Below are 23715 nucleotides of genomic sequence, written 5' to 3' on the forward strand. Positions count from 1 at the left end.
CCACAAGAGAACCCTATGCACAGAAGGGGAAGCTAAGTATCATCAGAAGAGCTGAGATGATGTAAAGAATTCTGGCAGAGTATTGGGAAGTCTTTCTGAGAGATGCAGTAGGTTGTGGAATGTTTGAGTCTGTTGAGGAAGTAGTGGAAACTATTGTTTCAAGTGTTTAAAGCAAAGCTAAACAAATTGCTAATAAATACGCTGTAAGGAATAATCAAACATCTGCAGTGCTGATACACTTAAAAATTTATGGGTTTTTTTCCATCTGTGAACAACAACAACAACAACAAAGTAACCCTACAAGGAGTTTACAAAGAAAGCATGACATCTTAGAAGCTTCTGTAGTTTCACCGTAAGCATGTTTTTGTAAATGTTTGGAGGTTTTATTTCTTATTTGTATTCGTTGTGAAATGTCAGGAGTAGCACTTCCAAAACAATTCCACATCAGTTTCTTAAATGAAAGAAAAGATTGTGTTCTGAATAGCTATTTGCCACACACTGAAAGATGGTAATGTTTCCCCTTTATCCTCCTTTACCTCAATCTCCCATCATGTTTTGTAAAGGAATGAAATGTGAGGAACAAATTGAAAACTTGTTTTAAGATTATAACCAAGTGATTGAGAAACATCAGTTCTAGGAAAAATAAATATTGAAAAAATAACTTGAGGTAAAATGAAGCCTTTGGGCTGGAGGGCGGGGGCCAGATCTCACTGCCCATTTGAAAACATGCAGCCACCTGCTTAGTGCTGCGAGTTCTGTTCAGGTTGTGATAAGACAAGTGTGTATAAATGCAGAAGGGGAGTATGTAATTTCCACTGGTAAATCTTTTAAGAAGTGTTTTCTTGGCTCTTTGGTTTTGTGCTTTTTGTTTTATTTATTATTATTTTTATTATTTTTCTCTTTCTTAAACTATGAATATAGCTGAAAATGGAGAAAATTGGTCTGTGGCTGGTACCAGTGGTGCATGGAGCTGTGCAGGGCATCTTGGTCTCGTTTCACCCCAGCTGTGTGTAGGAGGGGTCATCCTCCCTAAAGTCAAAGTCCAGGTTGAACTTACTACAAGCTTCTTAGGCATCTTACAATGCATTTAAGTAATTCAAGTCAATTATACATCTTTATGGGGAAACTGTATTACCTGATAAACTTAGAGTCTTTTCTTTCCTAGCTGTAAGTGGGACTGAGCAGTCAATATGCAAACTTCAAACAAGCTAGAAATTTAAAAGCTTAGAAGGAGTCAGCATTGTTATCTGATAACCAAGATGTTGGGTTTCAGATAGTGATACTACAGAAAAGAAAAGCTACTGATAGACCAGAAAATATACAAAGAAACCTGGAGGATGCCAAAGTGACCATTCTGTGTTTGCAAGGTGTACAATGTTTTTTTGCCTGTCCTGGGTGGCAGTGTAGGACCTTGTGTGTCCATCTCCATTTCTAATTCACAAATGCACAGCACTCATTCTGCTGGTCTGGCGCACCTTCATGCAGAGATCTGGCCTTTGTAGAGTTGTTTCATCGGTTTTCTTGAGCATCCAGCATTCAAGGCAATGCAAGGAAATATTCTTCAATCTCCTTCAGTTGTACTTTGCACTGTGAAAAACAAGGGTCCTCTTTCCCATAATATACAGGCTTTGATTTCATCACTGTTAGAAGACTTCTAAAAGCTAAGCTTTTTCTCTTCAGCATGCAAGAGGCGGAAGTGTTGATCTGAGGTTCATCAGTGTCTCTCTGCAGACCAAGCTGTCTGACTGGAAGAGGTGATGCATTGCTTTTTAGATGTATTTGTCTATTATGGGGGCTGTTCAGGATTGAGCCAGGCACAGGTGGCTGCGTGTGAGTAATTCTGAACCATTACTCATGAAATAAAAATAGGGCTGGGTCTTGGCATCTCCCTGAGGGGAAATCTGCATCTGTTGAAGGGCATGAGAGGGTAACATGGAGCCATTTGTGGCAAGGAAGGTGAAAATCTTCCCCTGAAGACAAGAGAGGTAATGGATGGATACCTTTGTTTATTTTATAGTAGGGCACCAAAGATTCTTAAATCCACAGGTATCCTTCTGTCAAGAAGTATCTTGCTTTATGAAGTGAAAAACAGAGATCATGTCCTCCCTAAGCAGTACCATATCTGAAAACTGAAAGCCTGGAAGAGTTATTGGTGGTGGTGATTTGCTGTTTTTGTTTTGTTTTGTTTTTAAATCTGCCAGCTTGTGCAGCTTAACCCTTCTAACCCATAGCAACTGAACATTGAAAACCATTTCTTTGTCCCAACTGCAGAGCCAAGTGGTGCTAACTTATGAGGTTAAATACAGAAAATGAGACTGTCTGACTTTGGTTTTAATTCAGACAGACATGTTAAAGGAGAAATTTTTCTTAGTTTATTTTGTTAGAAGTGACCTACCCAAGTAGGAAGCATTAATTGTTGGTTTTAATGCTAAGGAGCTGGGAAGAGCTGTGTAACTTGATGAAGCATACAGAAAGATTTTAACTTGAAAAGGCACTTACTGTGCCTCATTTCACCCGTGAAATACTAATGATATTAAATTCAGTTTTGCCTATCCTGCTGACTGTCCTCTGATATGGAGATACCTCATCTGTTTAGAGAGGACTAAAGCAGTTTTCTTCTTCTCCAGCTTTTGGAACAGTTCCCTTTCTGAGTGAGATTTCCTGCCATTTCCATGAGAAGTAGCAGACACTTCCTGCTGTGCCTTAGCAGGAGAGACCTAAAGAGCCTTGTAAGCCTTCTGCTTTCTCCTGCAAACTGGGCAAGCCTGTCAAGCCTGTGTATGGTTCCAAAAGAAATCTGAGCTGATAATGACCTGGGGTTTGGCTGAAGTAGAGAGAGTGTAGAATCTTGGCTTCCAAGTCCTGTCTGAAGAATCTAGATGGATCTCTTTTAACATACTGCTAAAAGGAAAAGTGCTCATTTTCCACAGAACATAAAATGTGTCCCTTTTCCTCAAGAATAAACTCCTACATTTAAAGAGTAAAGAAGACTAAGAGGCTCCAGAGACATTTAGTGTCTTGGAAAATCACAAAAGAAGAAGCTTTTTTTTTTTTTTTTTTTTTTTTTTTTTCTCCCCAGTAATGTATTAATTCTTCTCTAGCTAAGAAAGCAAGAAAATTTCCATCCTTCTTCTGGAGGAGGGTGCATGGAGGATATTGGCAGATTCATTAGAAGGCCTGTGACATCTTCAATTAAAGATTTCAACAGTGTTCTTTGTTTTTATATGGTAAAATGAAAAGCTTTAAGTAATTCTGTATAACTGCTGCTGGCTCTGTTTGACATAAACCAACTTTCTGAAAAGCAGTTGTCTCTTCCCACTCCACCCATTTACAGGAACTGAACAATTTAATTTGCCTTTTTTCCTATTCCAGATAGCAAACAGGACAATGGAAAGGAAAACTAAAATAAAAACCACACAAATCATCTGAAGTAAATGTTTATGCAATTTGATGTAGGACTGCATTTTAAAATAACAAATCCCAAATGTAACAGTTACAGCCTGATACTTCTTAGCCTGATTTTCAAGATTAGATATATGCACAGCTATAAGCATATATATATATATATATATATAATGAACTTTTGTATGTGCCGTTATCCATTGCGTTTGTTATTGGAAATCTGTGATGGAATAAACCTTCTGAAGTGAGAACAGTCCTTAAGACATTGCTGGCCATATGCTAGCGATGTGTTCAATTGCCTGAAATTTTAACCATAAAGATTTTAGGAACTGCTAAATATCAAATAGGTCTTTATAAATATGATCTGTATTTACGTGGATTGTTTTTCGGTGGCAAAGCTGGCCTTTCTGTATGTGGAACTACTCATAGAGTGTCTACAAAAAATTAGGGAAGCAGCATTGCCTTGCAATTTAAAGGATACCTTCCTTCCTAGTGAATTTTCAGTGCCCTATTTCCCCAAAGCTTGCCCTGTATCCATCGCTGTCTTTGGGAATAATAATTAGCTGCAGCAGATCATGGGTGAGTGTCTAGCCTGGAAGAAGAACCTCAGTGGGAGGTGGAGGAGGAATCAACAGGTTTGGGTCCCAACTGTCTTTTGTGCTAGTTTTTTGCTGGAGTCAAAGCAAGTGCTAGATTAAAGAATGGTTCTATACATTCAATTGCATGCTTAATGCCATGTGAGTGGCTAGATGTGAGTCTTGTGCATTCACATGACCGTTTCTGAATCAGTCACTGTGGTGGTGATCTGCTCAGAATGGCAGTGGGACAAGACTTCTCAGTCTGCTTTGCCTAGCAGACTTTTTGGTTTTGGACACTGAGTATCTGTGACAATTTTTCTTTCTGTCTGACCCTCAAACTTCTGACTTTTTAAATTCCTTGGTCCCACTTTTATTTAATTAAATATTGAAATTGTTTGGTACAGCCTCCCAGGCTGTAATGAATTTCAAATGAGTAAATTAGACATCTGAGACCAAGGGATGCAGATAAATGAAATTGCAAGTGGAGAAACGTTAGGAAATAGCCAGACAAAGGAGTGGCTAAGATTATTTTTCATGAGAGACTATTTAAGTCTCATTTCCTCATCGGATGTTTAAAAATTCCTTGAAGTGTTTTATGGTAGAACAGAAGTCTAAATAATCATAATTCTTGCCAACACCAGTCATTCTTGTAAAAATTTGTGTCTTGTAGTCTCTGTAGTCTTCAGACAAACAAGCACCCTCTCTTTATCTCCCCATAAAACAAAGAGGATAGCTGCAAATCACTACTGCTTCTTAAATGCCATTAGTCAGCTCTCCAAAAGCAGCTGCTGGTTTTGCCAGGGGAATTCATGCCCTTGCCCTGAATGCTCAAGTTCATTCAATGCCATAACTTTATAACTGCTGTTTTGGCTACTTAATATCTTTCCTTAGATGTGAAGAAACTGGGGAAACCAGGTGGGTTATTTTCTTTTCACTTTTTTTTCCTCTCCTTGTATCCCAGCTACACCAGCTCTGTGTCTGAACTAGCCTAAACTGCTTTGTTCTTTAACTGTCACCTGCTGTGAATCTGCAGCACAACTGCAGATAGTCAAAATAAAACAATGCTGCAGACATCAACTGGTGGACGTCTCCAGAACTGCCCACCAGATCTTCTTTACCCTCTTGCTCTGCTCTGGAGTGGTGGCACACTTTGCTCTGTCAGACCCAGTGCTCTTATTTTCTGATTGCAGTGGTGTCTTTCCAGTTAATTTGATGTTAATTTCACAGCAGAATGAGCCAGAGGAGACAAAGGGTTAAGGTGCTCCTTGGACTTCGCTGGTCTTGTCCAACAGACTGGTAATGAGAAGTGTGGACCTATAGCTCTGAGCAATACTTGGTCTAACGGCTGGGGATCACCTACATCTGGTGGTAAATGTCCAGTTTCTACTGACTTATGCTCACCAACTGCTTGACATGTAAAGCCTCAACCTATCTGTTGCTACACTTGAGAGTAATGCACTTACTGAGCAGTAATTTTCAGCCATTTTAGTTTTTTATAATGGAAGCCACAGGCACTGGGACAGTGCTAATGATTGTGGGTTCCTTGGTCTGTGCCCAGGTCTTGGTACAAAATACTTATCTGAAGCAAGCAGCTAGAGACTTGTGTTCTTTTTGGCTGGCAAGTTATTGTACCACAGCAAGTTTGTAAAGCACTCCTACTTTTTGTACATCCTTATGTGTTATCATAGAAAGGTTTGGGATGGAAGGGACCTCAAGGATCATCAAGTTCTAACCTCCTACCATGGATAAAGATGCCAACTGCTAGACCAGGCACTAGGCTGTGCCGCCCTGGGCCCCATTCAGCCTGGCTTTGAATACTTCCAAGGATGTTACATCCACAGCTTGTCTGGGCAACCTGCACCAGTACCTCAGGAGTTTCTCTGTGGAAAAACTTCTCCCTGACATCTAATTGATGTATCCCCTCCTTCAGCTTAAAACAATTTCCCCTTGTCCTGTTCTGATCTATCCATGTAAAATGTTGATTTTTCTCCTGTTTATAATCTCCCTCTAAACACTGAAAGGAGACTTGCTTCTACTCAAGCTCGGCTCAGCACAAGACTATATGGAGTATCCTGACGTTAATTATCTGGGAGCAGGAGTAGGCAGAGGTAGACCATGAAGGTCCACTCTTCCACCTCCACAAATACCACCTGGTACAAAATAGGCAGGTGGTATCACAGGATTCCTCTGTCATTTGTTACCCAGATCCAAAGCATAGAAACATCTGTCTGTTATTAGCTGAATGCCCTTGTTTTTTCTCCTATTTAATTTCAGGCTCTTACTTTTAAAGAGTCATTCCAGCACTATTTTCCAGTCTCTTCTAAGGAGGGGCAACACTAAGTATTTAACTTTCTCAGTTCATTGCTATAGTTTATTTTATGGGAGTGCTAGTAGTTGGACTCCAGATACGTGAAGTTGTTTACACTGTGTATGAGCTGTGTGGGTATGGCAGATTCTATTTATTTTCCTCCTGGATTAACTAGTAACAGGGTGAATACGTTTGATTATTTGAAGTTTGCAGCCTGCATGATAAGCCTCCATATATTCATGTGCATATCTTTCAGCAGCATGGCATGCCAATTGTTAATCAGCAAGTGGCACACCAACCTAACCAGCAATGGCTGCTAGTGTAATAAATTGCTAGTGTGATTTTGCTCAAAAGTGATCCATATTTTCAACAATTTCTGCTTTCTAGCAGCTGAGCAGGAGGCTGTGCATGAGAAACAGCTACTAGAAATCTTGAGCAAACCCTGAGATTACAGGCTATCTCCATCAGTGGTGTAGGTGTTCACTACTTTGAGGACAACACATTTGTATCTGCACAAAACTGGAATTCAAGAAGTCATCTTGTCTAATGGATGGCTTTCAGCAGAGAAAATATGCCCAGGACAATTATGCACACAGACAAATGAAGGCAGCAAGATTTTAAAGACAAAAATCCTGGACAGATACTTAGAGAATCCTTTTGAAGTAGAAGATAAAAACTGTGTTTTCGAATGGAGAAAAATACATTAAGTAGAAACAGTTACAGAAGGATTTCTTCCATAAAATAATGGTAGGAATTAGAATGAGAGCCAGAGAACAGGTGGGAATTTGGAAAACGAATAGAACAGTGAGTAAAAATGATCTAGAGGAACTGGTTAGTGCTGCTTAATATGTATCTAATTCTCTGACATTAGCCTAGATTTGTTTTGGTTACATAAGCAAGTGCATGTGTTAGTCATTACATCTAGCAGAATATTGCTCAAAAATGCTCTCTTGCTTACTGGAAGCCCTCTGCAGAGCCTTGCATGCTTAACCCATGTTAGTTTTTTATGTATTTTTTGCCTTTTGAATGCATTGCTCTGACAGTTATCTGAAGTGAGAGCTGCTCAGTGCTGATTGCATCAGCTACTAATGAGAGATGGGGACTTGCTGCAGTCTGCAGAAGATATAACTGATCTGATAGAAGATATCTGAGAAGATATAGCTGAAGCTTGTTTGTGGCAGTGCGAACATCTATACAGGTGTCAAAAGTACAGGTGGAAGCTTAATTATGTTTGTAAGCAGCTAAAAGGGGGGTATATAGTGCAGCTGAATTGTAGAGCTCAGGGTTATCCCTCAGCATGCCAGCAAGCATCAGCCATAGAAGTTCAATAAACTTAACAAAATTATAAAAATGAGGTACTCTCAGAACTTGTCATTCAAATAGTGTGATTTTCAGACAGCAAATACTGTGCAGCTTCTTAAGCAGCAGAAGGAGATCAGGAGAAGAAAGTGGGAAGAAGAGAAACTATATTGCAGTAAGCAAAGCTGAAATAGGACTCACTTGGCTGCAGTGGTGCAGTCTCTTCGTCGGTGCACAGGAGGTGCTCTGAAGGCTGGCCCTTGTGGGAAAGGCTTACATATAGTGTTTGTTAACATGCAAACCACTCCCCCAGTGACAACTCTGCCGATCCTGACTCTTTCACACTATCTCGCAAGGCAAATGCATCATTTCCTTGGGAAAGAAGCAAGCCTGGGGACTTTTAAAAAAATAATTATTAACTATTACACTGAGACAGAAGATTGTTTTATTTACTTATTTATTTATTTAATTAAGGAGGGAGCAAGGTACACAATGTGTCTTTGATCTTTAACAGAAAGCCCTTCAGCTCTGACTGAGTTAAAGGACAAGAATTTAAGTGGCTGTTATTACGTTAAAACACAGGAGACAAATAAGAAAAACAAACAAACAAATAAAGCAAATTCAACTTCCAAGTGCTTTCATAAAGAGATTTGGGAGCTTCTTACTGTTAACAGTGAAGGGGGAGAAAGGGGATTCTAGTGAACTTTGCACATAAATAACACATGCTAGTACTCTGCACTCTGTTACTGTTCTTATCACTTGTGGAAATTAGGGGTGTTTGTTTTTTTACGTAAATAATGCTTAAATATCTGAATGATTTCATAAAAATATTAACATGACCTTTTATCCTTTGTCCCAATGGTGAGCAAGGCTGAATACTAATACTTATGAACTCTTTCATATAATCCACGATTAATTATTGTTTTTTTTTAATTTCACTGTTCTGTTTTCTGAAACAAACATTAGAGGATCATTATTTTGTACCATTACCTGTTTTAAAGCCATTCTCCATTGTCCTGTCACTAACAGATTGTGGAAGAAGTTGATCCCCTTCCTGCTGGTAAGTTCCCTTCAAGTACTGGCAAAGCTGCAATGGGTTCTCCACAGAGCCTTCACTTTTTTAAGCTAAATAAGCTCAACTCCCTCAGCCTCACTCCTATGAAGATAGGAGCGGTTCTCTGGTTTTTACAGCATTTTGCACTGGAATGAACTCACTTGAATATGAGATAATATCAAAGTCTAAACTATGAAGTACAACACTGCATTGTTCTACCAACTGCAGAGGATCAGAAAGTTGAACAAACTCAGTGACCAGTATTTTCCCTTCAAAACTGCAGAAGAGAGAAAATGGGGTAAGCTTTTGTCCTGTCAATTAATGATCAACTGTCTTCCTACCTGGTTTTCATTAGGGGTTTTAAAAACTTCGAGTCATCTCCAGTTTGTGGAGTGTCAAAGAATGTGCAAATTCATTGTAGTTGGCTTGCAATGCCAGTGCACAGACCAGAGTGTGTCTTTCTCCAAAGGGCCTGCTCTAAAGAAAAGTGACAAGGTAAAGAAGGGCAGCAGAATCCAATTTTATATATATATATACAATTTTTTATTTTTTTTTTAAAGCTTTTCAAATAAGCTGAGCAGTCATGAGAAGGAAGATCTGCACATGAATAAAACTGCTGACTAGAAGTGAACTCTCTCTCTAAGGAGAGATATTCATCAGTCTTCCAGGGTTTGTTAGTGGCCCTAGTGTTCAGCATGCTTTTAAGTTATCTGGAAAAAGCAGTGAAAAGTGCAATAGCAAACTTTTGGGATGCAGTTATTCGTGGTGGTGAAGATAGGAACTGGCAGAAAAGGCCTGTGATTGTGCAACTGAGTGAAATAACAGCTGATGGAGTTTAGAAAGTGTAGTGGCAAACTGATGAAGAAGGGGAGTAGTAGTTTCACCTACACAGAAATAAGCCAACTTCTGATAGACAGGAGTAGTATGTTAAGGTCACTTAATGCAGTGCTGTGAAACCGTAAACCTGATATCTGGTGAGAAAAATGAGCATTAATGATAACTGAGAAAGGAACTAGAGCAAAATTTGGCCCATTGTGCAAATCCACTGCTCTATGGCATCTTTAAAACTGCACATGGCTTTGGCCTTCTCTTGTAGAGAAAATAATTAAGACCATAGAATGTCTTCCAAAAAATGGAAACCGGGTACATTTGCGTTTCCCAAGGTACAAGCAAGGTTGGATGTTTGCTAACAGTTCTACTTTTTGTACTGTAATATATAGAAAAAATAGAAGCATAAGAATAACTTTGAGTATTTTGGGTGGTTGTTTGTAGTGTGGAGTCTTCTGATTCCAATAAGAAAATAAAACTTTCAAGCATAAGGATACAATAGGCAAAAACAGGAAATCACAGGACCAGGAATAGGGAACTACTTAGACATATTACTGCTGCTAATTAATCAATACCGTATAGTACTGCAGTGTATTCAATCTCAAGAAACCAGATTTTAACTGGAACAGAACAAAGCAGCTCCTTGTAATCCCATTTAAAGGGGTGTCACTCAGGAATAGAATTAACTGACTTGCACTGAAAAATTATGTCGTTGAGCACGAAACTACATGCAGTAAGCACATTATGCAGTAAGGTCACACCAAAAGGCTTTTAAGAGTCACAGAGGGAAAGGTACAGAAATATACCTTGTGCTTTAGGGATAGGAGCAAAAATCTTAGTTCCAGGAATAAGGCTCATGCCTTAACACTTGATGCTTTGGAGCTTAAATGAATGCTGCCTTACATTTTCATTCTTGTCCCAGTAGGTTGCATAAGTCTATTTTGTCTATAAGTCTATTTTGTGCATAAGCTCTCTGCACAAAATAAAGATGACTCTTCAGCATCATTTCCAGGCATATAGTCTTGCTGGGTTTTTTTCTGTTCTGATCTTGTGACATGTTACAATTATGCCTTTTGCTTCCTTTTCCTATGGTTGGTGACATTTTTTGGAAAGTATGTTATGGCAAGAGCTGAGGGAATGCAATGAGGAGGTGACGTTCTGGGGCTCTCACACAATGGCAGTTTATTGTGTGGACTCTTTGCATCCTTCCATTATTTTACTCTTGTATTTGTCCTGTGTTTCAGGATTTTTGCTGTGTGCTACTCACTGAATGAGTGAACAATGAAATCCCGTGTTTCCTAAAATTAGAATGAATTTATGCACATATGTTTAAACTAACAAAGTCAGTAATGTGCTGAACTGATTTAACCTTCGGTTCCTCTGCTGGTGATTTCTTGCAGATTATACTCCCCTTACAGCCTGCAACAGCTGTTGATAGCATGAAAAAATTGTCGGCCAGCCGGTTGCATGCAGTTAGACTGAGACTGTGCAGTACAGCTTGTTGCAATGAGAGACATTGCTTTTCATCTCAATGATCTCTTGTTTCTGTCCATCTTTTGGAAGCTTTAGAGCTGAAAATAAATTGGCTGGAATTCTTGTCTACTGAAGGAAATATCTTTCTATCCAGATTGGATACACATCTATTCGGATCAGATATCTTCTCGCTGGTTTCCATGGCAGAGGTTGTCTCCTAGGACATTCTGCTGCCCCACCACACAGAAGTTTGTTTCAGCCATTTGGCCATTGGTGACAGAGCATCCTCTCTGGTTTTCTTGTGGTCAGCTGCAGCCAGTGCCTCTAAGCCCTATGGAAGGCTTTGTGGGCGTATGTTTAGGTATTCTATGGAGTAACAAAGTCAGTTTTCTATGAATGTCATACAGGGACATGGAGACATTAACTAAGTGACCTGTATTCTTCCTTGGTCACATCGAGGCCCTCCGCTCTGTCTGAAAGCCCTAGATAAATGCAGAGGAAGCCACGTGGATTAAAACTAAATCCAAGATTTAGCTCAGCAGATGTCCCTTTCATAGTATTCACTGGCTGTTACTGGATAAGCACACTACAGCCCACGTCTTTCCCTGTCATCCCAAGTGGTGTCACTCCCCTTGTTTCTGAATCAGTGACAGCCCATCCCCACCCTTCCTTTGCCAGTCACCACACTGCATTGCATCCCAGTGCTCATAGTTAGACAAATGGTTTGAAATCAAACACATTACCTCATGTTGGTGAGTCTGCTTGTTTGCTATGTGTGTCAGGAGAGTTTTGTGCAGAGGAGTCGTTCTGTGCTCAAGGTAGATGACTTTTCACTTCCTTGAAAATTTCCTTACCTGGCTCTGTCATTTTCTTGTGTACAGTAGAGCACTTTTCTTCTAGTACCAAACATTCATTTGCTAAAGTCAGTCAGTATAAGATATTAGAGATTAATAATGCTATCATAATTTTAATCGGGGATATTATTCAGAAACCTGTAAATACACTTGGCCTTTTATATTTATATGTAATGGAACTCAGCAGTTTTTTTTTTCTCTCATAGCAAATTACATATTCGTTCAAAGAAATCTTCAGTCTTGCTAATATTTGATGAATGCAACCTAAACTGACAAGCAGTTTTGTTCAAAGAACAATGTATTATGGCAGAATTGAAAATAATCACATATTTCATTTTGGAATGTTGCCTCATTCATTGTGAATTACAGTTTTTGTTGCTCTTTTTAATTTAAAATATAATAAAATGCTGAATGTGAGCATGCTTTAAACCCATCACTTAAGTGAATATGTCTATTTTTACCTTTGTAGCCTGTTTTGTCCATGCACATGCATTGCCTTGATTGTGATATTTTGTTATATAACTAAATAAATAAAAATACTGTATGGTAAAGGTCATGAATGAATCTGAAAGATTATCCATTCTTAATCAGATAGGTTCCATCAACATTACTGGAGCTCTAATAATAGGCAAAGTTTAATGATCAATGAAATCTGATGAATTTGGTTTGAAAGCTGAGCAGCTTAGAGAAGCAATCAAATAAGCAGATGTCTGCAGTTTGGGGAGTTATTTCTGTGTTCCTGAACGCAGAATTTTTGTATGAAAAATAAAAACCATAAACTGAAATATTCACGGAATCACAAGGGTTGGAAAAGACTTCAAATATTATCCAGTTCAACCATCAAACTATAACCAATGTTTCCTGATAAACCATGTCCCTCCATATGATATTTAAATGTTTTCTGCACAGCTCCAGGGACAATGACTCCACCACATCTCCAGGCAGCCTGTTCTAGTGCCTGACCTCTCTCTCTCAGAGACAGAAGTATTTCCTGACATCCAACCTTGTCTTCCCCTGGTGCAACTTGAAGCTATTCCCTTTAGTCCTATCACTAATAGCATGGGAGAAGAGCCTTGCCACAACCTCCTTTCAGGTGGTTGCAGAGAGCAATAAGGTCTCCCCTGAGCCTCCTCTTCTTCAGACCAAATAATGGCAGCTCCCTTAGCTGCTCCAGACCTGTCAGTAGCTACATTATGCTTCTCTGGATGTGCTCCAGGGCCTTGATGAGTTTCTTTAGGGACTAAAACAGAACACAGTACTCAAATACTCCACACTTCACATTCAGAGCACAGCATGGAGAGTCAAAGCAGACCGCTGGACACAGCTGCATGTGTTCAGAAATGGTCTCAGCCTTATTCTTAAGTGTGAGAGTAAGCTGGCAGACTGTTGACTTCCTTAGCTTTCCCATTTGCAAGAAACAGGCCAAAGTAATGAGACCTCAAATAATACCTCACAGTGTGAATGCCTTTATCCTAGTAACGTTTCCTGCCAAGAAGAGAAGCAAAAGCCCATATCAGCTTGCAAGATGATACACAAATAAGGGATGTTTCATCTCAAATACTTCACTGGTATCCAGAGGGTCTCTTTACTCAGAGGCACAGGCCAGAGCTCCCTCCTACACCAGCTGATATCTGGCCTGTACCCACTTGCAGGCTCTGTGCTGATGCTTTGTTTCCCATTTAGTCCTACAGAAAATCCCTTGTGGAACTGGAAAAAAAAAATGAAAAGAAAAAAAAAAATCAACAAAAAAAGCACATCACCACATCAGGGCCAGTCAGCTGCTTTTCATATTAATGCTTTGTTATCCCTCTATAAAAAAAGAAATAAGAATTAAGAATGAAATACTTGTGTAGAAGTTGCAGAAGACAGGAGTTTTGTTTCACATTTCTTGCATGTGGTTAAATTATTGATGAAAATTTGAAATGCTCTCTGTTTATGTTTGAATAGTTAAATCACGGGGTTTCATCCCCTTTGGGGCCCTTGCAATTGTCTCTCGTAGCATGAATGTCTACCTAGAGAAATCAGATGTGTTTTATGAGGGAATAATCTCCGATTCATACAAGTAGGCCAATGCAATTAGTCAAATGTTAAGCCTCATAATATAACACAACATGTGCTGTCTCCTGTATTCCACTCAGATGGATAGGTTTTAACAGCAATATCATTGCATGCATTTTATTTAAGAAGGACATAATGTAAGTGTTTAAAGAGCAGCCATCTTAAAACCATTAAGCTGCTTCATCTCCTGAAAAGTACTGAAGGGTCTCATTTAGAAGCCCTGGAGACGCAGAGCTGGGGTGGGGAAGGCGTCCCCCCATTTTGCAGATTCATATGCTGTCAGGAGGCTGTGGGGAGGAGGGAAATCTTTCTCTAAGGCCTTTCGAATGTGAATGTTCCCAGAAGTTTTTTACTGTGCCATCCTTTGTTATTCAAGAAAATGAATCATTCAGTAACATAATCTCTTTCAAAGAAACAAAAGTAGGTTGTGAAGAATAAGGTTTGAAAACTTGTTTCTTGTATTTCCTTTCCAGATCATTGCTGTAGAAGTTTTCTTTGTTTCTGGAAGTGTGCGGGGATGATCTGGTAAAGCAAGTTAGACAAATGATTCGGTCTCCACTCAGTAAAGCCACATATCTCTCATGAAACATTTAAGTTAAATAATTCATTCTACACAAAAGCCAGAACTCCTTTTTTTAAAGCAACCCTCGTGATTCCAGGGGCAACTTTCCAGCAACAACTGTTGCACTCATGACAAAAATCTGAACAGCTGACTCCAAGCACTGGGAAAAATGCTCAAATATGTTTTCAGAGGTCAGAATTTACCTAACTCTACAACTAGCCTACTGAGACCTAAAGCTGTTATGAAGGAGATTAGATGAAGTGTGTGCACAATAATATATATGAAAATCTTGCTGATAATACTAGGTGGGAATGAAATTTTTTATCTGAAATAGTGGATGAGTTCAGTTAAGTGATAGTCTTGAGGAAGAACTAACTCCAAGAGATTAAGTCATCTCTTGGCACTGTACACAGAGACAGGAGGAAGAAGAAGTGGTGAATCTGTCTCTGTGCACCAGAAATTAATTGAATTCTAAACCAAGGAAGTTTTGAACTTGGAAGTCAACAGGAAATTAACAGAAGTCAATAAAAAAGTGTTATGGATTTATGAGCAGGGAGCATGCATTGGTTCACATAGTACACTTGTTCCTGAATAAGCCAGCTGTGCTGTGCATAAGCCACATGCAGCATGTGGTGCTTGTCTGGCTGTGGCCAATGGGGACTTCAGCTAATGTGTGCTGCTTTGACCCATGGTGCAACCACTTAGTTTCTCTGACTTTCCTCCATGTCTTCTTCTGGGTTGGTATGTTCAAGGCTGTGGGCATGTCATTTAAGGGTATGCACTATCAGTTTCTTAAAACTTTAGGTGCAAAAATACCTGAAAATCACACATCTGATAGATAGCTGCATTCCTGAGCTGCCCATAGAAAGAAAAGAATTACAAAGCTTGGTGGATAGACCTGGTGAATGTTTCTAATTCTAGCAATATAGATTTTCACCTTATGCTTGTCTGCAGTTGATGAAGCTTAAATACATGAGAACAGAATCCTTTGTTTAGCAGCTTAAAGCACAGCAGAAGTAGAAAGGAGCTAGTATTTGTTTGATGTCAGGCCAGGTGCAAACAGCAGAACTAATTACAAATTAACAAATACTAGGCATGATTAGAATGAGAATCAGATGGGGGAAAGCTCTCCAACATGTGATAGGGATAAGCTAAATACTTGAGGCAGAGAAAACCTTTCCCTGTTTTCTCTGTGATGGTTGTCACGGGTATTAGGAAGAAATGGATAACAGAAAGAATTTCTTCCTAGAAGGGTGTCATTGGAACAGTCCATTCAGGGAAGTGGTGGAGTCCTTGTCCCTGAAGGTACTTGAGAGACATAGGATGTGGCTGAGTGATAAGGCTTAGTAGGTCAGGTAAGCAGTTGAAGATTTTTTCCAACCCAAGAGACTCTATGATTCAGTCAGTTTTCTTTCTGGTGATACTTCCATCTGTGGATGGAGACAGAGCAGCATGGAGCCTCTGGCTTCAGACTCTCCTTTTGCATCTCTGGAAAACAGAAGAGAGCCTTCCTTTTTCCCTTTGCTCAGGTGCCAGGGAGCATAAAATGATTGATACCCAGGAGGTTGATCTGGGCTGAAACCATTTCCAAGAATGACTGTGCTTGATATTCTCTCCCTGATAACCAGATGTATAGCAAGTAAGAAAATACAGAGCAAAGCTACAATATTTTCTGCTGTCCTGGTAGAACTGAAAGGGGGAGGGAAATAGTATATTTCTTGTAATGATCTTATTTCACCTTTGGGGAGATAAGTACCTCAGATTTGTATAGAAAGGTGAACAATCATGCATTTACAGCAGTACAGTTTCCTAAGTGATGATAGTGCAAACCAAGGTAGATGGTTGAAGACATTTTTGGGTACAATAATTTTAAATGATTCAAATTTTGTTGCTTTTTCAAGTCAGTACAGCCTCAGTAATTTGAACTTTAATTTGTGTGATGACCAAAGCTTGCACTGTGACAATACCTGGATTTGTTTTCTTTTCTCCTAGGTGTAACAGGAAATGGCATTAAATACTTCAGCCTTTCACAGAATTCAGTCTTCAAAGTCAGTATCAATATTTTTATTGCTTTGTTCTTGTCATGTTACATCCTGTCATATGGTTGCTGCCCTTGAAGAAGTTTGAAATCAATGAAGATGGGTTGCTCCTAAAAGGTTGCTGATTTTGAGTGTTTAATTTCCTACCATAATGTTATGAAAATGTCTATTTCTACCCTCTCTTCTCCTCCCAGTTTTATTTTCAAGAGATTCAGGTAACACAGTAGCCTCTCTAAAAAGACTTTCAAATAGCTGCTCTCCTTTCAGTTCTTTTTTAACAGGAAAGAAAACAAACAAAATTGCTCCATGTAAAAAACTAAGTTCTACCAGGTTCTAGACATTGCTATTTTTATCACTGTCTGCTTGGGGTAGGAAAAACACTTGAACATTGATGTAAAACATTTGATTACCTCAGACATATTTTACATATTTTACACCATTCCACCCACACTCGTAAAAATAAAGGAAAACATAAATTGCTTGGAGTGTAACTGTTTTGATGTCTTACTCAAAATATTTGCTGTAATCTTTAGGCTTTCGCAACGTCTTTATCTTTAAACATGCTTTCCTTAGCTAAAATTGATCTTTTTCGAGAGTGTTAAACACGTATGTGAATTGACTTTTATCAGTCCTGTGGCTCTGTGTAGTTTTTATGGTTGAGATAATATTTTACCTGATTTTTATTTTTATTTTTTTCGAAGTTCTGACCTATCTAGGAATGTCTTACTGGATGACATGCGGTTTGATGCGCAACACTCTTTTACGTGAAGCAATGAAGCTGTGGATTTGCAACTTCCCATGTGCATTAGAGGATCCCTACGCTTCTCTGTATGTTAAATAATCACTGCACTTTTACAGGGGGCTGAAAACAGGACAAGATAGTGTATCTTTCTGTTTTCAGTTGATCGGCTTTTCTGGAAACCATGATGAATCTGCTCACCAGTTCAGACAATGCACCCTTTTGTTTCCCTTTATTCAGACAGCAACCAACAGGAAGAGGAAAGGAGATTGGCACATGGGGCTTGGAAGAACTGACTGTTTTGTTAGGGTGCGGCTGGATATCAGACCTCAGGTTGCACTCTAAGATAAAACAGGTATTTGTCCAACCCTACATAATGCACTGTCAGTCTGACAGCTTGCCTGCAGACAGCTTTCTCACGTCTTTCCTCACCTCCTGTCCTGCCTGAATGAGTGAGTGTCTGGGGAAGTTTTGATGATCAGGTAACCCTGAGGCTTGGGAGAAGCCATCTCCAAGAGACAATACTATCATTTCCTTCTGCGCTGTGTGTGAAAAACATGACGTCTCCTTAAGTGGTGAATACAGTCTGTTTCTCGCCACGCAATACGTAATCCAAACATATGGATTTCCTGTCTTCACGCAATAGGAAACACTGCAGAGAATGTTCAGCATGCTGTATATGGTTCTTCCGTGCTGAAGCTCTTCCTATTGGTGTATTTTTTGCCCAGGAATCTCCACTTAGAGTAAGATGTCAGTAAACTTGGTAAACCCCTGAGAAATTCTCTTCTAGACAAATTCTGCCATTGTATGAGCTTTCAGGGACACACTTTGGTTTTCCTGTAAAGAAACAGCAAAATCATGGGAGAATTCTGATTATTTGCCCATGTAACAGAAAGAAATGAAAGCAACTTTGTGTTCTTGAGTGTTAATGTAATATTACACGCTTTTGAAGACTGCTGAGTGAAAGTAATCAAAAATAAAATGGCACGTCCATTTAAAGAAGTTGACTGACAAAGCGTTACCTGTTTCGTTTTGCTTTTTTCTTTCTAGTGTTACCTGCTCACACATTGCACTGTTGACCTCTTACCACGAGTGAGGACAACTCTGGCCAGAAAAGGAATCAGAAGAGTCCTGGTACCAAAAATAATCCATCTAGAGGTAAGGATCCCAGTTTCCTCAGTTGTCTGAGGAGATTTATATCCCCAGTAGAAGCTGAACAGTGGCATTTCTCATTCAAATCTGAAATGAAACAGTAACCTTATGATCAAATTAGCAGCATAAAAGCTTTTTCCTAGACTTTGACCTGAGACCCAGTGAAGTGTTCTGGTGTAAAAGAGATGATCTGGGAATGACTGTATGTGCAAATGAATGTTTGAAAGCAAGAGTTTTGTCACCCACAAAATTATGCTTAGTTGCTCAGTAGTCAGGTATAACATGTATGTACATGCTTCAGAGGGGAAAAGAACTGCTGGCAAAAAACTTCAAGTTTAGCACAGTTTATTCTTTCTCAGCAGGTGTATTTTACATGAGTCCTACTAAATTTACCTTGAATATTGAACCAAACCCCATCCCAGGCAATGCAAAGATTATCTCTTAGCATAACGAGTCTCTGGAAAGATTCGCCCTTTGTATGACATTGGTTGCAAACACTTTAGCCAACCTCTAACACTGCAGATGGCATGTTTGTTCCATTGCTGAAGCTATCTTTGACCTCATATTTTCACATTATCCGTGAACGAGGATCTAATCAATAGGCACTATTTGCAGTTATTTGTAGCCCAGTGAGAACTGCAGATGATGCAAAAATTGATATTATGTGTGCATGGATGTAGCAGCAAGAGAACAGCTGTAGCATCAGTACTAAACAGATTATGGTGTTAAAAGTTACTCCTACAATTTAAAGACACCTCTTGAGAACATCTGGTTCAATTTCCCCTAGAAGTGAGATTCTAAGACTATTAGTGAACTTGTGCTAACCCCTGGGAAAACTTTTACTACCTAAGCATGTTATGCACATTTAGGACTTACTCCAGGAAGGAGTTGTGAAAATTTTGTAGTGCCTGATAAGAACTCTTAGCACTAAGCCAAGGTTTTGAATCCTATGCAGCATGACTTGAGAACAACTGAGCCTGTTGTTGATTAAGTTAGACTAAGAACCACTTATTCCTAAGAGGCATCCCTGCAGTAGCCAAATGGTGATGTTCATTTTTAATAAACTGAGTTAAAAGGACAAATCATGAATGTCAAATCCTCTGGCATTGTGATTCACAGCTCTTTTTCCACTTTCCCTGTAGGGAGCAGTAACTTTGGAAGTGGTCTTGTCTTTGCTTTTGAAACTGTTAAATGTATACTTAGGTACATGATGAGGATATTATATAGCAAGCCTCAGATTGTCCATACATTCTGAAACAGTGAAAGCGGAAGACTGGAAACAAAGTTTTGTGCTCTTGTGGATGAGGTGCTTGCGTTAAGTATAGTTTTCAGATAATGAGTACTGTATACAATCAACCAAACTCATGAAAGTTTATAAAAGTACTGTTGTAAGTAGATTTTCCAGAATAAATATTTACCAAATTCTTACAAATTCAAGGAAAAGGCAGTCCAGTTGTATCATATTTCTTTTTTCCCAGAGAAATACTGGAAATCATTATCTAAATAGAAATGTCTCCTAGCAGCTCAAATTTTAAATAAAGTAAAATTTAAAAAAAAAAAAAAGATTCTTCACCTAGTCCATTGAATCCATCAGTAATTTGGAAAGACCAAGTGTGTACTACTCTGTTGTAATACTCATGCTCTCATCCCAGAAGAGTAATAGCTTCCATCTTTCAGAAGCTGAAGACTTGACAGGTGCAATTATTTAGTGTCAGGTGTACAGAATATGGCTTGTCCCTTTAGATTTAAGTTTTTAAAGCATTCCATTTGGCATCTGCTATATTTGTGGAGGGGAAATTTTGCTGTCCTCCCACTTTCGGAGCCCATGAGGTGAGTAGGGCTCTACCCAACATGCTAAATGTGCAATGTCCTGTAGAGGGCAAAAACTGAAGCTATGAGTGAGCTTCCTCATAGAAGTGAGCTCTTCTATGCATGTTTTAGTGCTTTGTACTGGGACAGGACAGAGCAGCAGTGAAGAAGCTTCAGGAAATAGATGATAAGTGTGACTGTTGCCTTCCTGGAATGGATAGAGTAAAACCATAACCAGCAGACACAGACCTAGAGTGGGGGATGTGAAATACTGTGGACTTCAGCTGCTTCCATGCTAAAGACATAGGAAGACCTAAAATATGAGAGGAGATCTAAATCACCTAACTAATGAGCTGAAAAATTGTCCTATAGGGGATAAGCTTTTTTTCTGTGGCTCTTCTTTATATGTTCTTGTGTGTGTCCTTTGGGAGAGTTAGTAGTTGTTGTCAAAAGCAAGACAGTACACTGGATGAACAGCTCTGATTGCAGGTTCAGTATGAATGAAGAATGATTTCAGAAGAGCTGTGAGACAGGACAATGTAAATTATTGATTATTTAAAAGTAGAGAGTGTTAGAGTACCATCTTTGTGCCTTTTCTGAAGAGTATTTTTAAATCACAAAGGAAGAGAGCACGAAAGATCATCAGTGAATAAGCTTAAAGAACACTGGATAGATCTACACTGTAAAACTGAAATCAGGATTAAAAATAAAGTATTTGTTATGGAAGTACTTATTCAGGTAAGCTAAGGCCGAGAGCTCTTTGGAACACATGAATGGCAACCGGAACAAAACTTAAGATGAAATAGAAATAAATGTTTTCAGCCAATAACGACTGTCTGTAGTAGAAAAAATACACACATTTTTTGCAGGGCTTAATCTTCACAAATTCTTTCGATTCTTGATAACTTTTGTCCTGTTTGTCTGAAATTGATGTTTCTAGTTATATATTCATGAGAGTACATCTTGAGCTCAAACGCATCATGCCTAAGTGCTTTGCTGAGTCTAGATGTAAATGAAAAGCCTGATAGAATAAACTATATATAACTTCCTTAAAATAAACTTCATTTGGGAACTCACGCTCCACTGAATGATCATGTTTTCCATAAACATTCATTCGCATTTCTAAGTTGCCTGGAAAGTGAAATAATTACTGTAAAGTGATGAAATTTTGTAGCTTAAATATTCCACATCTGACATGTTGTAGTCATTGGTTATTTTATCTGTACTAATTGACTGTGTGTTTTGTGCTTAATTTCAGCTCAGCAAATGACTCACTGCAGTGAAGATGCTTTGGCTCTCAGCTCTGAGGAGGCCGAGCTCTGAGAAGTGTGAGTGCGTTTCTTGGAAAAGGTAGCACTGGGGATGGATTTGTGAATGACAGTTTTCCTCTCGTAAAAGAGTCCAGGATGCCCCTATGAAAGAAGAGCTTTTAGATGTGCAGGAAATGCCCCGTGGCTGGTACAATTGATTGTGTCACTTTGAATGATCAGGGGAACTCATTCATGGCATAGTTTTATGTGTATGTTCTTTTAAAAATAATGTTGTTTTCCATACATGTTCTTCGGGGTTCCCAGACAAAATATTCTGACTTCCTGTGATCTTTTAGAGTATCAGCAAATGGTGTTATAAACAGTACATAGAATGACTAGGCAATGAAACAATTAGTTGATTTTATAATGGAGCATGAAATCAGATAGAATTTGAGATAGAGCTGAGAGAAGCTGGTGTCTGATCTGATTAAGATCTATGTCATTCCTGCTTTTTAGAATCCAGCAGATGTTTCTGAATAGTCGATAGTTTTAGTTTAGCTGTTGTAGATACCATTGACAGGTTTTACTTGGTAATACTACAGCAGCAGCTCAGTCATAGGATTTTCTGTGCAGTACTAACACAGCTGATTTATATCATGGAGATAAAAATGGGGCTACAAAAATCCTCCAGTAGGTGCTCTGAATTTTTCTCACAGAAATTATGTCCCTTGAGTTGAAAGGCAAAATTCATTGCATCTTTATGGTAAACACATCAGAGTACTTTGTACAAACAGCGAAATATAGTGGAAAAAAACAAACCAGGCACTAAAGCATAAGAGGGCAGTAGGCATTGGTAGGTAAGCTCACAAATTTCATAAGGTTTTAAATCATTTTGAAACACAATAGAGACAAAGGAATTCAAGATGTCCATCACTTCATCTGCTTTTGGGATGGGTTATGGTTCTTCTATTTTTGTTTGTTTGTTTAGTATTGTATTAGGCGAAATACGGGGATCTTATCGAGATGTGACATGACAGGCCCTTCCTCATATTCTGGAAGAATCTTACTGACGTGTAATACAGTAGACGTAGACGAAATGGACGTAGGTTATATAAGGTCGTGTATGCTTCAATAAATCGCCATTTTACCCTACCACCTTGGTGTCACTTGGTAATTGGTCTAACTACTGCCTCAGTTGGAGGTGAGAGATCGTAAAGCCATTAACGATTGTAAAGCCTTCAGTTATTTCAGAAGACAAAGTTTCTTCTCTACTTAGAGGGAATTATTTTGCATCCTCCTGATCCTCCTTATGTTCGCACATTCAGGATGTAATTGAGCAATTAAAGTATTCCTTGGATGTATAGAGCAATATACAAAAATCTCATCTCCAGGAAACTGCTGTTATATCACTGAGTAGTAGCCTGTATGGGGAAATGTTCTTTATGTTTAAGCATAAGCAGAAACTGTTAAAAGATTTTCTAGAAGAACAGTAATTATACCCACCTGATGCACACAGTCAAAATCTCTCAGACTGAAGGGGCTATTGTGAGAGTTAATAGGATTTGGAATTAACTTGCACGATACAGTCTGGTATTTGAATGCAGACTTTTGCTGATATGACCTTCTCATGTTTCAAATTTCTTTCTATTTAAGAACAAGACTCCTCAAAAATCAATAATTTACATAGAAATATATTCCCTCTCAGCAGGATATGTTAGTGTGTCAAAGCTGATAACTGCATATATAAATCAATTTGAATTACTGAAACCATAGATGGATCATTAAGTTCTTTACTAGGAGAGTGATAAGGTCTTGGAACAGGCTGCCCAGGGAGGTTGTGGATGCCCCATCCCTGGAGCTGTTCAAGGCCAGGTTGGATGGGGCCCTGGGCTCTGCCAGGCAGGGGAGTTGGAGCTTCATGATCCTTGAGGTTCCTTCCAAACCGGGTCATTCTGTGATTCTGTAATCTTAGAATGTCTTGGGTTGGAAGGGACTTCAGAAATAATCCAGCTCCAAATATCTGAAAGCACTTTGTAGCTTCAGTATTTATCCAGATTTTCTGTAAATGTATCAGAGGGGCAGGCAAGGGGAAAAGGAATCTTTTTTAAAAAGCATCTCTTATATATGTTCTTCCTTTACCACAATAACTTTCTCATGAATCACCTGCTTGTGCAACTCCCATGCACCAAAGCTGTTTAGGCAGTGAGAAACTGGAAATGTTTTACTTGGATGAGGGTGGATATCAATATATTTCCTCTGAGGCAAAGAGTGTGTGGGGGGCTTTTGTTTGTTTGTTTTACTGAAAAGCTA

General features: G+C 39.0%; 2 protein-coding genes and 1 long non-coding RNA gene across 11 annotated transcripts in view; 2 read left to right on the top strand and 1 right to left on the bottom strand.

Moving 5' to 3' along the window:
• HPGDS (hematopoietic prostaglandin D synthase) overlaps positions 1–7835 on the bottom strand; it is a 25165-nt gene extending 17330 nt beyond the window's left edge. Inside the window, exon 1 of the mRNA XM_015861350.3 lies at positions 7789–7835. The gene's annotated coding sequence lies outside the window, so the exon portion shown is untranslated. The remainder of the gene's footprint in view (positions 1–7788) is intronic.
• Positions 5073–12927, top strand: LOC146761041 (uncharacterized). 3 transcript variants are annotated; one of them, XR_014945797.1, is made up of 3 exons: positions 5073–5348; positions 8589–8647; positions 8779–12927. It is a non-coding gene; the product is annotated as an uncharacterized LOC146761041 (long non-coding RNA). The 3 variants fall into 3 exon arrangements; XR_014945798.1 differs by lacking the exon at positions 5073–5348 and having other exon boundaries at positions 7979–8647; positions 8779–8939; positions 10870–12927; XR_014945799.1 differs by lacking the exon at positions 5073–5348 and having other exon boundaries at positions 7979–8647; positions 8779–8939; positions 11097–12927.
• A 724-nt stretch (positions 12928–13651) lies between these two features.
• LOC107313255 (melanopsin-like) overlaps positions 13652–23715 on the top strand; it is a 45729-nt gene continuing 35665 nt past the window's right edge. Inside the window, exons 1-6 of one of the 7 annotated variants that reach the window (XM_015861353.3) lie at positions 13652–15771; positions 16409–16572; positions 17157–17283; positions 17435–17549; positions 18245–18352; positions 21414–21483. The gene's annotated coding sequence lies outside the window, so the exon portion shown is untranslated. Of the gene's footprint in view, positions 15772–15835; positions 16056–16408; positions 16573–17156; positions 17284–17434; positions 17550–18244; positions 18353–21413; positions 21484–23715 lie in introns of those variants that run through there. The other 6 variants (XM_085546628.1, XM_085546626.1, XM_085546630.1 and 3 more) reach the window with 6 other exon arrangements.

Source organism: Coturnix japonica, chromosome 4 (genome assembly GCF_054131305.1).
Source record: "Coturnix japonica strain WE chromosome 4, WE-NBRP24, whole genome shotgun sequence".
In the NCBI taxonomy this organism is placed as follows: Eukaryota; Metazoa; Chordata; class Aves; order Galliformes; family Phasianidae; genus Coturnix; species Coturnix japonica.